The 14,638-nt window shown below is 39.5% G+C and overlaps 1 protein-coding gene across 1 annotated transcript in view; it reads right to left on the bottom strand.

Moving 5' to 3' along the window:
- LOC150098297 (clotting factor B-like) overlaps window positions 1–12,064 on the bottom strand; it is a 57,452-nt gene extending 45,388 nt beyond the window's left edge. The window contains exon 1 of the mRNA XM_090405025.1: window positions 11,981–12,064. The gene's annotated coding sequence lies outside the window, so the exon portion shown is untranslated. The remainder of the gene's footprint in view (window positions 1–11,980) is intronic.
- Between the last annotated feature and the right edge of the window lie 2,574 nt (window positions 12,065–14,638).

Genomic DNA, 14,638 nt, shown 5'->3' with positions numbered 1-14,638 from the left:
GTAGTTGGTGTGTTTTTATCTTACTTTGTGTGGGGAAAGGTAAAATGTGTATTTCTGTTATCTGGAGAGTAAAAACATTTTTTCTATACCAAACTTTAAGAGTTTAAGTCATGTTTTTGGGATAATTATCTGCAGGCTCTCTGTAAAACAACCAAATTCTAACAGTTTTTCGATTATGTGAACAATTGTTTTCAGATAACTCAAACAATGTCAATAGGAAGCATTAGACCATTTCTAAAATAATCAATACACAGATATCAGTTTTCAAAACTTTTTCCCCCATTCCTGGCATTAATTTCACAGTTGTGATTTTTTCTTAAATAATTAAACATAATTACATTAACATAATTCTTTAACACTTTCATTGCCAAGCTGAAAATTGGAATTTCATGTGGTGACCAATTTCTTTTATTTTTTCAGTTAGTTAGCGACGTTCACGCGATAACGCGTGATCGGCCGTTTGGTGAGGTCTCGCATCGCGCGATAGGCAATGAACATGTTAATGAATTACCTTTTATTCAGAATAACTGAGTAAAAAATTCACTGTGGAAAAACACAACAACAAAAGCACAAATCTTTGTTCCTTTAAGTTTACAAATGCATATTTTATTTTGCTGAAATACTATTTACAAGTATATTCACTAAGAAAAATTCGAAACATGTAATTACCTAAAAATATTTAGTTTAGACTTTTAATATTTTCCAAAGGGTTCAATGAATAAAATTTTTGTTACTCACTGTTTCTTTGTTACATTACATCAAAATAACTGGTCATGCAAAAGAGTTTTTAAATCAGATACCATGGTAACCACACTTCCATACATTTGATATTGTTTCAGTCTGGAAATGACACCATACCTCCCTAAACATTCTGTGTATTCTTTCGTCAGCAAATATACACAAAGGGTTTTTGTAAAATGTCCGTAAATATCACAAAATAAAGAATCTTTATCGAATTGGATAAAATCTTGAAAGTCTAATTTTACCATTGATGAATTTAAATGATTAGCAATAATTTTCTACATGATACGAACAGATGGTAATTCAGTTTCCAAAAATAGTAAATGATTATCAATGTCGTACATTTTTGGTGAAAATCTCTCAGCTTCTTCACAACTAATAGAAAAAACTTTACTTCCATCAGTTCCTGTATCATCAAGTATTAGTTCCCAATCTTGACATTTCAGAATATAACACTCACCGAGGTCCATTTCGTAGTCAACTCTTCTTTTCAAGTAGCCGAAGATATCGGAACACTTCCTGCATAACTTTTCCCAAGTGGTCCTGGATAAATACATTACAATGTACGTAATAATAATTGGTTTCCATCCTTTTAGAGCTATGTGAAGAGTTTAATATCGTGGTATTTTTCTGAAGAAAGAAAATTTCAATGACTTTTGTGGCTCACCCATTATTTTACTTTACTTTCCTGGATACAAAACACCCAACATAATATGATAGCTGCACGGGATGAACAAATTGCCGCAACTGCAAAGACACTTAACTCGTTTGTTTTTCCTTATAGTACTATTTACCTGACCCTTAACTCTGACCATTCCTTCCAAAATGAAACTTTCATACAGATGATTCACGGACATATTTCTACATGCTGTTGGATATGAAGTTGATGTGAGATTCTTACTTTGAGACATCATAGGACAAATCTTATCTCTGTTGCTCGAAGGGTATTCTATATTATTTGTCCTTATTATGTTAAGTATTTTATCCTTAAAAAGTGTTTTTGATGTTAGACCATGTGACTAGTTCTCTAACATATGTCCGAAATTGTTGGGATTGGAAAAAAAATAGCATTAGGTGGTGGAAGTGAATATGTCATCAAGAGGGTGACAGAGGTCTTCCCTGCAATACTCCCCTACCCGACGCCCTAACCCCATCACCCCCCTCTTCTCCCCCTCTCCTCCAGAAGATGTGTGCTCAGCCTAGTGGAGATGAGCGAGCTCATCATTTGCGGATATATTTTAGTGATGTCACCTCCAACTGATACTGATAACTTTGGAGGGAAAAAAATAGCATTAGGTGGTGGATGTGAAAGGGTAGTCAAGAGGGTGACAGAGGTCTTCCCTGCAATACTCTCCCCTCTTCTCTTCCTCTCCTCCAGAAAATGTCTGCTCAGCCAAGTGGAGATGAGCAAGCTCCTCATTTGCAGATATCTTTTAGTGATGTCACTCTCAACTGATACTGATAACTTTGGAGTAAAAAAATAAAAAAACGCGTTTTTTTTATTTTTTTCCCTCTTTATATCTTTATATTATATCTTATCTCAAAAACATAGCCCACAATTTCATAGCCAAACCAAAACACAATGTGATATCACAGAGAGACATATGTTCCCCAGAAATTTCCAAATGCATAACATCACGATTCTTATCTCTAAATTTAGCCACAATGCTTTAAGTGAACCAAACACACCATGTGATATCCCTGACAGACGAGGGCCCAGCGAAATTCCAAACATTCCAAACTCTATAACAACAAACATTCACGTCACGATTCCTTATCTTATCTTGATCTTGTCAGAAGTGTCCCACCAATCATAGAAATCAACGAAAGGTACACAGAAATTAACAAAGTATATATTACAGAGCTAATATTCATTTTAAATAATAAGAAATAACTATTTATTTGTTGTGCTGGCAAAAGAAATTTCTACCAATTGTCCCACCAATCACGACACGATTCCTTATACACTAATATATCTCCCTTTCCATTCAAAATAACGTCACTTATTTACAACTAATAAATGACGTCACTTATTTACAAATAACAAATGACGTCACTTATCTTCATCTGATAACAACAAACATTCACGTCTCGATTCCTTATCTTATTTTCATCTTAATCTGGTCAGAAGTACACCACCAATCACAACACGAATCCTTATCTCTACCATCACCCATAATTTCATACGCGAACCAAAACACAAGAACTCATGTCACTGACACATATGCCCCCAGGGAAATTCAAACATTCCAATGTCATGACCCCACGCCCACAATAACGTAATCAAATGAACAACCAATCACGTTACGATTCCTTATCTTATCTTGATTTTGATCTGGTCAGAAGTGGGACCCATACTACCAACGGCATATACCACCAACCACCACTACCACTAGTATTTACACAGACAATCACAAGCATCGATGCCCACTGCGGGATTCGAACCAACAGCCTTCTGGCTGGAGAGCAGACACACTAACCACTCGACCAACCAGTTTATCATCTAAATTTGAAAGGAATTATTTGATTTTAAATAATTGCTAAACAAAAAGCAGATCTTGTGAAATCATTCTTCTCATCCAACTCAAGAATAGATGACCTAGGTAAATGACCTTATTTTCCTGGACTATTGCACTGCATGCCTCCTTCTACAGAAAGATAAAAGAATTGTGAAAAAACAGGATATCAAAAAACGCTTCCAGTCCTGATTGGGATCTCTTCAATTGCGCTGAAGAGATGTGGTCCTGAATTAATAATTGTTCTTTGTGATTTACACACTATTCCCAGATGGAAGCAAGTCAATATACACTAAACCTCCCCCCCCCCCAAAAAAGGGACAAATATTTACTTACACATTATCAGCCAATTGCTCACCTCAGTTTTGTCCATAGAATATCTTCAATAAAGTCCGCTTCTTCGAGACCTGGAGAACTGTCATCAAACTAACGACCACCAATATGCATTTTGCCAGTCAACCGTCACAGAAGATCTCATAAGCACGAGCCATGGAGAGGTTTTGAGAAACCTGGGCTGTTATTGTGGTTCACGTTTCTAAGGCATTTGATACGGTTTGATATCAAGGACGGATTTTTCAGCAAATTGCTATCCTGTGGCCCTGCGTTCCTCCTTTTTAATTGGATTACAAAGGATTACCTTTCTAATGGATTATCTCTTCCTCATATGCATAAAGAACTGAACAAAGTTTGTGGTAAGTGAAGCAGGTTTTCTTGACAGCAGCACTCTCCACTCATCCTCCTCATGTGACAAACTTTGTACTGCTCAAACATCTCAATCTTCATCTACAACAAATGCTTTGAATACTGATCTTCACACTATCCAGTAACGAGGCAATAACAACCTAATCATGTTCACTGCTTCTAGTTCGTTTCTTTTCTTTCCAGTTACTCTCTCTTTGCAAATCCACCCAATCAAGGGGAAATGCTTTCACATTTGGGGAGATGCACGTCCACCTCTCAGAAAATACTCGATCCAGTTAAGAGCAAAGTGGTTCGGTTGAAGGATGACGTTTCTCTCGAAGATCTGATAGATGGTCAGTTTCCGCAATTTCCCTTCTACAGATATTTCCACGTGTGTTCTTCAGCTGAACTGCCATCGGTTATGGCTCCCATTTCTGGTTAAATCTGCTACAACAGCTGCCCAACATCGTTTTGCAGATGAAATCCCGACTCATCTACTCCATTCGTGTTTTGCTCCATTCACTTCAGTTCTCTAGAACTGCCTTCCCCACGAAATAGTTCCCAAACACCACACCCACCTTCCATCTCTTTAAGGAGAATATCAACAGATCACTTTGCTCCTGACTACAGGTACACACACGGTATTCATTTGATACGGGTCTTGTGTCCACTTGTATTATCATTATTATTTAGCGTATGATGATACAACGGCAGTGAGTCCCCTTTTTTACGGGGATGTATGGTACCATCTCCACCCCCATTTTATCCGGACTCGGGACCGGCATATAACTGACGATTCAGGTCTATGACTGGGCTCTAAACCGGTTTCTTGTGTATTCGTCCCCAGAACAGGCAATTCGAGTTTGCCTGTTCTGGGGAGAAAAGTACTTGAAAACCCGAGTTTCCAAGTGGAAACCCCCCACCTACCTTCGTATGAGACCCGCTAACGTACCTTTCAGACATGAGCGCCGTCGAAGCGCCCGTATATTCGCCTTTTATTAATACTTTTCATAAAGGTTTCACCGGCTTAACAGCTGTTTCGAACAGGTTGACTCTTTTCAGATAGCAGTCAAAAACTTTAAGAGGGTAAAAAAAAAAAAAAAAAAAAAAACCTTCATTTTGGAATGTTGCGAAGCTTGTACAAACTCGGAGTATCGCTGCTCGGAATGTGTGCGCGCGTGCTGGTCGAAATGTCAAATTAATTTTTAATTGTCGGTTGTGATTAGAAAATCTCGGAGTATTAGGTAGGTCAGAAAAACAGCGACCTACGTAATAGCATGTTGGCCATCCTTTGAAGACGTCAAAGTCAAGAGCGTGCAAACTGTCTCGACAAAAGAGCCGAGATAACCGCTTGCACACGGCTTGACATCGACTCCACTACACTACGGAAGGCTTCCCGAGGTATTCTGAACCAACTAGACAGAATAACCTTATCGAGGGTCAGCGACCTAGCGAAGCAATGGAGTCGACCTGCAAATGCTGTACTCCACATGATCCCACAAATCTTCGATGGGATTCATATCAGGATAAACAGGCCGTCTGGGGAAGCACGCGAAATCCTTGGATCTTTCTATTTAACATTACATTTATTATTTGCATTACATTTCACTTTTTACTAAAGAATTCTCTCCTGAGCGAGAACTGCATTAAATGTTTCTCAAATATAATTGTGAGATTTGCATTCCGCAGTGGTGTGTACTCCACAATGTGAATACAATATGAATCTGAGGATCGGTAATCTGTCCAAAATTCATGCGCTATAATGTTCATGTATATGGATATATGGACTCTCCAACATACAACGTTTCCAAACATCTAGCAAAATCTCTCAAATGTTTTTCCGGTAAGTCATCGTCCTTTATTAAAAACTCCGCGGATTTCGTAGCATGTATAAAAGATATCGTTATTAAGGAAGATGAAATCATGGGAAGCTTTGACATGTCTCCTTATTCACCAATGTTCCAGCAAGACGAAGTTCTTGTTCTACTCAAGGATAAATTATCAAAAAAGATACTTATTTGCTCATTGCATCAACTCAGGATACTTCATATTTCAGGAAATCATCTATAAACGGAATTATGGTCTTGCGATGGGTAAACCGCTGTCTCCTGTGCTTGCTAACATCAATCTAGAAGATCTGGAAGTTAAAGCCATCTCTTCCTATCCTTTAAAACCAAGAATTTGGAAAATATATTGAAAGTTTATTTCTCACTTGGTTAGACTATAATAAATTTAGTTTAATTTCGTAGTTTACTCGGTCGTTGTACATTTTTTACAAAAAGATGGAATGACTAGAACCGAGAGAAATGAAAACTGTTTAATAGCACAACTAGTTTCAGCTTGTATCAGCCTTCGTCAGGTGCACATTAAAAAAGAAATAACCAGTAAAAAACCATACCTTACTTTGGCTCCCACTGACGAGACTCAATAAAGGTCGAAACTAGTGTGGGTAGTGGCCCTTCCCTTAATGCATAGCATTATACGTGTCCGCAAGGAGATGTGCTTTGCATTACGGGACGTACTGAGATAGGAATGTTGGTAGCTTGCTCCACCTTTGATACGAGTTTCCTGGTGTTGCACCACCTTACCTCAGTCCTGAAGATATTTTCAGGCGCAAACTTTGTTTGCTTACACTTGGATAAAGGATTAAACTAAATTTATTATTTTGAAAAGATATATTGATGACATTTTCTTGATTTGGAGCCATGGCCGTGAATCCCTCTTGTACTTCCTTGATCATCTAAATAGTCAACACCAAAACATAAAATTTACGGCTGAGTTTGAAGCTAATGGTTCTCTTCCTTTTTTGACCGTCAAACTGACCCGTTCCTCAGAAAAATTTAAAATCTCGATTTATAGAAAACCTACACACACTAACAGATATCTCCACAGCCATTCCCATCATCATCTTCCTCAGAAGCTTGGAATCATTTCTACTCTAGGACATCGTACTCGCTCTCTTCTATGATGAGATAGAACTTAATAAAGAACTCAATTTTCTCAAGTCTACTTTTCAACTCAATGGTTATTCTCAAAAAACTACTGAGAAATTCCTATTTAATCCTCCCGGTCGCCGTAATGAAGAGACCAATAGGGTGAAAGGTGATATTTCTATACCGTCTCATCCAAACTGGCTAAGGTTCTTAGGAAAAAAAACATAAGCAGTTTATTTACTCCTCTTCCTAAAATCCGCTCCCTCGTGAACCATCGGAAACCTAGTCATCATAATTTTAAATATCCTGGTGTTTACCAGATCTGGTGCAACTGTGACATACCTTACTTTGGCCAAACAGAGAAGTCAATCGAGTTACGCATTGAGGAGCACAAGAGAGACGTCACTTAAAGAGAACGCGAGCCAGAGCTTTGTCTAGTTATGTTCTATTCTTGGCCAATTCTAATGAAGAAAACCCTAGCCATACAGTCCTATGGGACAAGTCTAATAACATTTTCCGTTGCCACGATGAAGTAGAAAGGAAGATAATAGAATCAAAGGAAATCATTCTCAAGCTCCTACATCCCAACAACAACAACCTGAGCTACAACCTTTCAGACTGTCACTGTACTACGATCAAATACTGGCGTTCACGAGATGCAATATGCATGCATACGCCCAACAATGAAGCCAAGGAGATAACAGTTTTGAATGCACAGACTTCAACGTTTCAACGTTGATTATATATACACTAACTTTCCGTGTTGTTTACAATTATTTCCTCTATGTTTTACTGGCATTATTTCTTTTTTTAATGTGCACGTGACGAAGGCTAATACAAGCTGAAACTAGTTGTGTCGTACTAATAAACTATGTTTGCATTTCTCTCGTTCTAGTCATTCAATCTTTTCGTAAAAATGTACAACAACCGAGTAAATCAATCTTCACACACACACACACACACACACACACACACACACACACACACACACACACACACACACACACACACACACACACACACACACACACACACACACACACACACACACACACACACACACACACACACACGAGATATATGACAGAGTCAAATGCCTTCGGTACACGTCTCTGAAAATAGTTGCTGCTTCTCTACCATTGTTAATCCTGTTTATAAACGAGTTCAGAAAACTTTAGGGCAAGTTCATTCTGTTTTTCAAGAAATCCCTACTATAGAGATATGCTCATCATGTTTGCACAATGTGCGAGTCATGTGACACTGGGCGATGTCTTGCTCGAAGAGTCCGTATCCATCGGCCACATTCTCACGGTCTTCAGGTAAGGATACGCGGTGAACTTTTGTTTAGTGGAGATTATAGGATCCAGTGATTTTCATGAGAACAAATCCAACCAGGTTGCACAACAGTGCAGTTGGCTATCTGGAAACACTCGAGGTTGTCGTAATATTTTCGCTTATGACTGTATGAACTTTCCAGGATTTGCGTTGGCTTAATGCGCAGCTGCACTCGCCACTACAAACACAATGAAAAGTATAATAATTGCGTACTAAAATTAAAAAAAAAATTAAATGGTTAAATTTGAGAGACAATGCAGTTGCATGCAAAATCGTGATTTGGATCCCATCCCCCCAGTTACTTTCGCATATCATTTCATAACGAAAAAAAAATTATTTCTAGAAGTTTTGCAAGCAGTTAGGTGGGTCGGTGTACATCGAAATATTATGCAAAGGGACATCACACAGACTGCTTTCGACCTTTACTAAGGTTTCATGAGTGGGAGCTCGGAATACATGATTACCCCATAACTTGTTTATATTACGGGATACCGAAGTAAGTGATGCGAAATCAACACCCTCTGCATGCAATCAGCCTCATCATGGATTGTCAGCAGCCGTCTGATTGTAACCAGGCCTGCTTCTATTAGCCATGGATGGTCAGCGTATCTGCTCTGCTCGCCGACCTAACAGGCTGCCCTTCTAAATTCCTTCAGTATTAATGTTTCCTTACCTGAATGTCTTTAGATAGGGATACAGGAATTTCTTTGTCCGACGTGAGCCCACAGTTCTGCTTATTTTGAGGTTCTCAGTGGCTTGAAAGAATTCCACATTTGGTTTCCCGAGCAGTTTCAGAGTAGTAAATCCTTACTGCACCCAAGACAGTAACGTACTACAGGTTTACAACTTTTCATAGATGGAATTAAAATTAAAAATAAAAGAAAAAAAAGTTCTTCTATGAAACAACGTCGAGTCCCGATTCTCTTTTGGTGATTTTATCTGTTTGGAAGAATTGCTGGTTAAGTTTGCAGAAAAGACAAAACACAGGTGGAAGGTCTAACAAATCATTTAATTGGCTCGTTGTGCAATCACGTGCTTGCCATGCTTACCCTGTCGTGCAGTTTTCTTGCGTCACACGCTCTCCCTGGTGACGTACACCTCAGGAAGGGTCATCATGTTCCCGCTGCAGCAGTCGCCCCGAGCTCTCTTAACCGCCTGGATGGCCACGAACCTGCCCACGATCGGACCGCCTCTGCAGGGGAACGTCCTGTTCTTCTTGCCGAAGCCGATCCCTTCCCAGACGTTGCAGATCGGATTGCCCCGGAAGAGCTTGTGGGCAGCCGAAATGGAGTTGTTGCCCACCGCGATCTGGAAGTCGTGGAGAAAATCCTCGTCTGGAAGAGAGAGGAAACATAATCTCATTCCACCCGATCAGTAAGATCAAAGTAACGTCGTTTCTTGCCATAAACAACCCCTTTTTTGTTTGTGTGAAATTTAATTAAACAAACTTTTAATTCATTTTTTCTTTCGTATTTTAATTTACAGAAAAATCACATTTTGTGAACTGCAATGAAATATCAATTAATTAATTGCAACGCAAAGAATTTACTTTCGTTTATTTTGATCACCAAGTGCAGTATTTAAAGGTCGCATTCAACTCGCTGAAAGGAATTGCTTCATTCAGAAATTAGGAGTAATCGCTAAAGGGCAGTGTGGTCTTATGGGGGGGGCGCTCCCTCCAGTATTCACGATGCCATTTAGTTGCAAAGACGTAGGTTCGAATGTCGCGCCTGGGATGCGCAGAACATATTTCGAAGATTATTTCCACATTCGTCCTCTTTCTACTTCGGATCCACTCCCTCGCTCTTTCTTCCTCTCCAACCACACACTTTCATCCGCCATCGTTCATTTATTTGAATCTCTTTTGTAGACATCAGAAAAGAGATTCGCGTGAAAGAGAAAACAAAATAATAGCGGACATCTTTTATTCTTCTATCCTTTCACGGATTTCTTGGTAGACCACAGACCAAGAAAATTGCATCTTCAGCGTGCACTGCATTTTGGAAGGTCAATAAAATTATCACCATCTATTAGTTTTATGAGTCAGCTCATTGGTCGTAATACGGGGATCGACAAATCATGCAAAACCTTACTCGTTACGCAAAATATACTCTTCCTTAAGACCCTTCCCCTTAGTGCTACGTTAAAATAAGTCAACAGCAGTCCATAAAGTGACTAAGGGTGCCGTGCCGCAGTTGGAGAAGTATTTTATAAATTAAATAAAAATATATCAGCAAGTGCTCACCAAAATCCACTTACGTTAGGCTAACGTACTTGTCGATCCCTGGTCCTGTGCGTTTCATTTATTATACTTAAGCGCGCATGTTTGAAGTCAGTAGAACACTGGGCATTAAAAGTTCAACGCGAATGTTATTTGGTGAAAAGTTAAAATCGAATAAGCCAAAACTAAGATCTAGATCCATCCTAATAATAATAATAACGAATACCTGGGCCAGTTTTCGGTTGTACCTTGATGACTTTCAAAATAGCCTGCAGAATAACTTATTTAAAAATAAATAAAAGCGTTCACAGAAGCAATTCAGTGAATAAGTGTCCACATTTCGTAGTCAAGTGATACCAAACGAAGCTTCCCAGTGAAAATTAAATGGTTTTTGATACTTTTCCCTAACATACAAAGAAGATCTCTCCGTTGTTTTAGTTCCAAGTATTATGTCACGCTGTTTGAACTATAATGTTTGCGAAATAGGTTGGCACCTTCTAGTTAATGAGGATACAGCAGACGACTGCGCCATCTGGTGTTTCGTCTAAGTGTTCAGGCGAGTTTCAGGTACTTTTTTTTTTTTTTTTCAAAAATAAAAAGAACTTCAGGAGGGAAAAACTGGAAAATGTAGCGATCATTAGAATTCTATGAAATTTTATCCGTGTTTGGCATGTTTGTACTCGGGGAAATTTTCATTCTGTGAGAATAAACAGAGCAATGACCAAAATCAAGTAATGATAATGGAATTACAAGATATATATATAATATATATATATATATATATATATATATATATATATACTAGGGGGCTTCTCCCCCCTGACGCCTACGGCTCCCCCCCCTCCCCCGAGTTCCGGACTGCTGGTCTGTTCTCCTTGAATTCTGATGACTTGACACTCGGGGTAGACCCTGAGTTTCAAAACGTTTCAAATAACTTGACAAAAACTTGACACAAAAACGTTACATAAAAAGGCTTATCATTTTATATCTATAGGGTATATATATATATAGCACCATGTTTATGTGACGAAATATAATTTTAACACATATATTGAAAATGAATTTCTTTTTGAATTGAACCAGTTGATTACGGATGATATATTGCTTCGTTCATGGTTTCGGAAACGTCATCCTACTAGCAATACATCATCCATAAAAAATAAAATAAAATAAAGTGAAATTTGCTGTCATCACCGCAAAAGATTCGAGAAACCATGCCCGGGATATCGACAACAGGCCAAACAGCATTTGTGAATGAAGGACAGCAACTCGCTTGGATAAGGTACAAACTCGTTACCAAAAGGTTTTCCGAAGAATTTCTTTTGTTTTCTCATTTTTTTCATTTCACTTTCCGAATTATTTTCGCAGCTCTTCGTGATGCTAAACTGCAATTATGTCTTATTTTCTGATAATAATTAAAACCATTGGGTTATATTTTATTCAGAAAATAAATAATTAGCTGATGTAGGTGTTGTATTCCTGCAACTATTACGACACACAGAGTCCTCCAGTTCTCAAGTATGGAAATTAGTTTTGAATCCTAAGATACTTACAAATGGAGTTTTGTCTGTTGTAGACAGTCACTTTCTTCACGAGCTGCCACGTCCCGAAATCCACCTGCCGCCAAGAGTGCACGTCACTTGGGGGAAGGCAGTGCTGCTGAAATCCCCGTCGGTGATTTCCGAGCATTTGGTCTTTCCGTCCAGGGCTCTGCTCGCATGGAGAACGTCATTGGTGGAGCTCTGACTGGCTACGGGTGTAGGAGCGCCTGAAAAGATAGAGAAGTACAATGGATTGGTGTTAACACTCCGTGGAGTTCTGATATCGTGTGTGTGTGTGTAGCGCATTGAATTTTGTGTGTGTGTGTGTGTGTGTGTGTGTGTGTGTGTGTGTGTGTGTGTGTGTGTGTGTGTGTGTGTGTGTGTGTGTGTGTGTGTGTGTGTGTGTGTGTCCCATTGAATTTGTATGTGTGTGTGTGTGTGTGTGTGTGTAACAAGAAGGGCATTGAATTTTGATTCGCATGTTTGGTTCTACTCTAAGACTTCCCTCGTTAAGAGCTGCTGTGACTGTTCATGTCTCGTGGAGACGAAGGCTCTTCTTCATTTCTCACTGAAGATAGTTTTATTTTCTTTCTATTACTCCCACCCGCAAGAGACTGTAAGTCCTGTGGCAAGTAAATGCCGTGTGTGTGTGTGTGTGTGTGTGTGTGTGTGTGTGTGTGTGTGTGCGTGTGTGTGTGTGTGTGTGTGTGTTGGGCTACTTTCGCCATCACGCGTGGACTGAGTCTATTGGAATGTCAAATCAGGCTTGCAGAGAAAGGAATTTCTTGCTGAAATTTCTTTCATGCTTTTTTTCCCTTTTTATGAGTGATTGGTTTCTGAGAGTGGTGGAAACACGTGGTGAGAGAGAGAGAAAAAAAAATTCTGTCCTCACCCCAGGTTAGGCAGCAGCTTTGAATAATGATCTTCAAGGGAATATGCAAGCATCACGTGGATGAGCCAGTCACCGGACATGCACGACCAAAAACTATTGCCGCCATTTTTTTTTATTTGAACCGGTGTAATTAATTAATTAATTTTCAGGGAGAATTCCAGGGGGCTTTCATTTAGATTCGATTGAGGTTTGTTTCGACCGATCTCAGTAAAATGTTTAGAGACAGTGCCTGTGGGTTTGCATTATTTATTCAATAATTGTTGAATTATGTTCACAAATGTGAATCTACGTAGTCTGCGATGCTCCTCACGAAGGAAGCTTTTCATTCCTGTAGGCACAAATAGCACGGTTAGCTGAATCCGACTCGAAAGCAGTTCAGTGGAAGATCCACTTTTATTTACAGTCTTCTCCGGTTGACTTTCTTAATTAGAATTTTACTTCACATGTTGAGCAGCCAACAGTTTTAACCGCACTTAAATCATTCTGGCATTTTTTTTTTCTTTGCTGAACAATCTGATCGCTATCTACCGCCTTTCAACGGTCTTGCGGAGACACGCACAACACACGCACGCGCGCACACACACATCCTTGCTCACTTTTCATGCACAAGAAGATGTCCGTGTAATTAAAAAAATTTCCACGATGGAATCCTGCTGTCATTCAGAGACACGATCATGCAACTGCAGCTGTATTGTGCTAGCTCGTGTTTACGTCATGCATGTCTTCGAGAATTCCCACTCTCAAAAGATGGATTTCTCTGACTGTTCAAGGCGATTCGCAATTCTGTTGTCATAAAGCGCCAACTCCCTTTGAACGGCTGGACTTAACCGAGAACGTGAACTGTATTTTTGCTGTGCCTCAGCTGATTCGAGAATCCATAGAGTGTCACCGTAATTTGTTAACGGAGTCTCTTGGAATAGCAGATCTTGTTCGGCGGGAATGTTTCCCTTTAGAAGACCGAAAAGCAAATGGAGTAAGTAAACTGATTCACCTACGCGGGAACCACCCTACTTCGAAGATTCGTTCGCCCTGTTCCGAGTAACTGCCGCAGAATGACAGGCTTCCGATCGCAACCTCTTGTATCATCGCAACGAACGTTTTGTCGGTGCCGTCATATTTAAATGACGTGAGGAAGGTCATTACGATTCCCTGACTGTACCCATTGCGTTAATAATAATCAGAAATTATTGTGTCGTGAAACAAATGTTTGTAATGGCTTACCACAGGTTGACAGACAGCGTTCTTTTTCCAGACACAAGGGCGGAGCAGAGAGAGCCCATCGTGTTCTTTCTATGAAAAAAAAAAAAAAAAAAGAAGAAGAAGAAATGAGAAATGAGGTTTGTAGGATGCAGGTCAGTGTAAGAGTTAACACCTTCCGTCAGTTACAAAAGGTCCCCCAAGGCCCATCTGTAACGTGAATTATCTGCACACATTCAACCCTTCCCATGCGAAACAATTCACGCGTTACAAAACTACAAAATTTAGAACGTAACGAAACCTCAAGTGAGAATCCGTTTACGTCGATTTTGATGATCCACTCTCAGAAGCTGCTTATTAGAAGCGGGAAAAGGGTCCCCCTTTCCTTCATCCCCCCCCTGCACTTCTGCGTAGATTTTCCTGAATATACAAAAATCTTAACTGAAATATAATTCCCGAAATCGGTGGTGTAATCGCAACATCCCCTTAGAAAGGGGGTTTGCGATGTTCGATTCAGCAACAATCGACACATTTTCGAAAAGTCCCCAGCAACGTGAATTCGTTGGGCCAAGTTAAATGAA

Source organism: Typopeltis vanoorti, chromosome 15 (assembly GCF_054136105.1).
Source record: "Typopeltis vanoorti isolate ZY-2024b chromosome 15, IOZ_Tvanoo_1.0, whole genome shotgun sequence".
Taxonomy (NCBI): domain Eukaryota; kingdom Metazoa; phylum Arthropoda; class Arachnida; order Uropygi; family Thelyphonidae; genus Typopeltis; species Typopeltis vanoorti.
The sequence above is the reverse complement of the archived record's forward strand: the minus strand, read 5'-3'. Positions and strand labels throughout refer to the sequence as shown.